Below are 3,435 nucleotides of genomic sequence, written 5' to 3'. Positions count from 1 at the left end.
TTCTACTCCTTATGAGTGCTTCCTGGGAGCCGTGCCTAGTACATTCCTTGCACTCAGACCCTGGTCTCGGGTGAACTTGGGAGGAACTGGCCTTGGACATCCCTCAGACCTCCTTCTCTGCATCCCTAGTGTGATGGGCACCCTGTTGAGCCCTCCTGGGGAATGTTGCTGACAGAGTGAGGACGGTTGTCCCCAGGCCCCACACTTAGACTTGTCCACACCGGAAACCTGTGGTTCCAGCCAGATGGCATCCATCAGGAAGGAGTTCCTGGAGGACCCAGGAGCTAGGGCTCAGGGTGGGACGCCAGCAACATTAGTGAGTTTTTGTTCCAATGTACCTACACTGAAAGATGGGCCTCTCCTATTCCAACTCTAAGCAGGATGAAGCTCATCAACAAAAAGGAATCTCTATCCACAGGGAGGGGAAGATCTTGTCTTTTGCAGATTGACAATGTTTCAGAAGAGAATGAAGAATAAGATGTTCCTTTTTCCTCCTTGAACTTACTTCCTTCTCTATCCCAGGTCCCAGGCTCCATTAAGTCACGATTTCTGGGGTGACATGGGGTGACATGGGGCTCCAGCGTCCTGCACCCCACTTCTGCTAGCTGACACTTGGGGATCACCAGGCTCTGACCTCAGCACCCTGCACGGTGGAGTGGGTGAGTACAAGTGTCCGTTTCCTCCAATCAGCACAGCATCCGGGAGGGAGAGCATTTACTTTGTCAAAGGTTCAGAAATAACAGAAGTAAAACCAGTGAATCACCACAGTAGCAATTAGTAAAAGTTTATTGTGCACACACCAAAAAGGCAGTTTGCAAACCAAGAGCACTCACACCAGAGCATGGAAGGAGGCTCAGGGGTAGATGGTCATAAAGCAGCCCATATGGGGAGAAGTCGGTGACTATGTTCTTCCCAGGGACTGGTCATGATGCTAGAACATTCTCAAGTTATATGGAACTGCTCAGTGGTTACCTCATACCAACCTGGGGACGCAGTTCAAGTTTTGCTTGTGATGTTCAGAGGCACAATCGAGGGATGACCCAGGTCCAGTCAGTCTTGCAAAATAAGCTAAATTAAGCTTTATTTGTATGACTAAACTGGTTTCATCAGCTCAGGGAATTTTTAAGGCTGGTCTCCATGTGTTTTTTATTTCAACAATCTCCTTCCTAATGGTGACTGGCTCAGAGGCGGGCACATGACACCCTGAGACCCAGGGAGACTCTGGGAAAAAGGTCTCCTCAGTTCCTCAGTGGATCCCCAGGGGCTGCCCAAGGGCCTGGGCTGCCATGTTGGTATCCTTGGTGAAGTGTCTGGGAATGGAGCCCCAGGGGAGGCAGAGTCCTTGTGGTGTTAGCAGTGGAATCTGCCTGTCCTTCTGGACCTTACAGTAGGTGAGACATTTAATTCCTTTGCTTGCTTACTCCAATTTTAACCAAGTTTTCTGTCACTTGCAGCAAAGAATCATAAATGATGCAAGTGGGAGGGAGAAGTTTTCTTAACTTGCTTTGGTACCAGGATCAGAGATTCTTCTCCACTGTCCCCCATGGCTCCCCCTGGCCCATGAGGCCGAAGCGTGTGGCTGCTGGTTGACCCCAGTGTGGGCATAGAACGTTTGAAATCCTCTTGGGCTGTGGAAGGGCCCCCCCCCTTGGGCACTGACTCCCTAGAAGGGGGTGACAAAACTTACGGGAATTTGCCCTTGAAACGCCCAAGGGTCTGATTCTGACATGCTGAGGTTTTATCCCCAAAGTTAAGATTTCATTCACAAGTAAGTTTACGCCAAAGCACTTGGGGAAATTACACTTTACTTATTTATTTTTTAAAAGATTTATTTATTTAAGAGAGAGAGAGAGCATGGAGGGGAGGAGCAGAGGGAGAGGGAGAGAAGCAGACTCCCCACTGAGCACGGAGCCCAATGCGGGGCTCGATCTCACCACCCTGAGCCGAAACCAGCAGTCTGACGCTCAACCGACTGCACCACCCAGGCGCCCCGGGGAAATGATACTTTAAATTTAAGCACAAAATACATCCAGTTTAATAAATTGGGACCAATATTTTGAAAAAGAGGAGAAAATGTTCCACTGGAAACAAATGAATTCAACTATACAAAATAATATTTATCCACTGGTTGATTTTAAAAGGTTATAGATATGGTCATTTTTCAGTGGAAATATACTCTTACTCCACTTAAAAAATTCTTTAGCCTCTCTCCAGCCTTTTATTTTTTTTAAAATCTTTTTTTTTTTATTTATTCATTTGAGACACAGAGCTACAGAGAGAGAGAGAGAGAAAGCATGAGCAGGGAGAGAGGCAGAGGGAGAGAAAGAAGCAGGCTCCTCGCTGAGCCAGGAGCCCCATGTGGGGCTCGATCCAGGACCCTGGGATCATGACCTGAGCTGAAGGCAGACGCTTAACCATCTGAGCCACCCAGGCGCCCCTCTCTCCAGCCTTTTATTATGAAATATCCAACCTACAGAAAAGTTGAAAAAATAACCAGATGAATGTCTACATATCCTTTACTAGATTAACGAATTGTTAATGTTTTGCTGCACTTGACTATATCCATACGTATATGACACACACGTGTCTATGTCGTCAGGCAAAACTTATTTTATACACACACACACTCACACACATGTTCACATAGATAGTTTTCTGGATGAAGCATCTGAGAGTTAACTGCAGACATCAAGACACTTCACTATTGAATACTTTAGCATTTGTCCCCTAAAATATATCAAAATAATTGTCACACTCAAGAAAGTTGACATTAGGGGCGCCTGGGTGGCTCAGTCGGTTAAGCGACTGCCTTCGGCTCAGGTCATGATCCTGGAGTCCCTGGATCGAGTCCCGCATCGGGCTCCCTGCTCGGCGGGGAGTCTGCTTCTCCCTCTGACCCTCCCCCCTCTCATGTGCTCTCTCTCTCTCATTCTCTCTGTCTCAAATAAATAAATAAAATCTTTAAAAAAAAAAAAAGTTGACATTGAAATAATGCAATTATCTAAATAGACGGTCTATATCCAAGCTTCCCCGTTTGTCCTGATAATGTCCTTCAGCCCTTGGGTTTTGCTGTTGTTTTTTTGATTTGGGTTTTTTTTTTTTTTTTTTTTTTAATCTGGGATCCAGCTAAATATCATGTGTTGCAGTTACTAACATTTTACTTTTGAACATTATTCTACAGTTTTTTTCTTGTTAAGAAAGTAAGCTGGGTTATGGTAAAATCAATATTTATTCCATCAATTACTTATTTTCTCTCAATTTTCATTCTTCTCATTAGTGACTTATTGAGAGAAGTGCCTGAAAATAGAGCCCATTCAGGTGCAGACATTTGTGTGACTTTTTTTTAACCTAAAAGAACCTGCTGGGGTGGCGCCTGGGTGGCTCAGTCGTTAAGCGTCTGCCTTCGGCTCAGGTCATGATCCCAGGGTCCTGGGA

At 45.6% G+C, this 3,435-nt stretch overlaps 1 long non-coding RNA gene across 1 annotated transcript in view; it reads left to right on the top strand.

Moving 5' to 3' along the window:
* Positions 1–362: 362 nt before the first annotated feature.
* LOC118026367 overlaps positions 363–3,435 on the top strand; it is a 49,374-nt gene continuing 46,301 nt past the window's right edge. The window contains exon 1 of the long non-coding RNA XR_004683545.1: positions 363–659. This is a non-coding gene — a long non-coding RNA (uncharacterized LOC118026367). The remainder of the gene's footprint in view (positions 660–3,435) is intronic.

Source organism: Mirounga leonina, unplaced genomic scaffold (assembly GCF_011800145.1).
Source record: "Mirounga leonina isolate KUSES-001 unplaced genomic scaffold, KU_Mleo_1.0 Mir_224, whole genome shotgun sequence".
Classification (NCBI taxonomy): Eukaryota; Metazoa; Chordata; class Mammalia; order Carnivora; family Phocidae; genus Mirounga; species Mirounga leonina.
The sequence above is the reverse complement of the archived record's forward strand: the minus strand, read 5'-3'. Positions and strand labels throughout refer to the sequence as shown.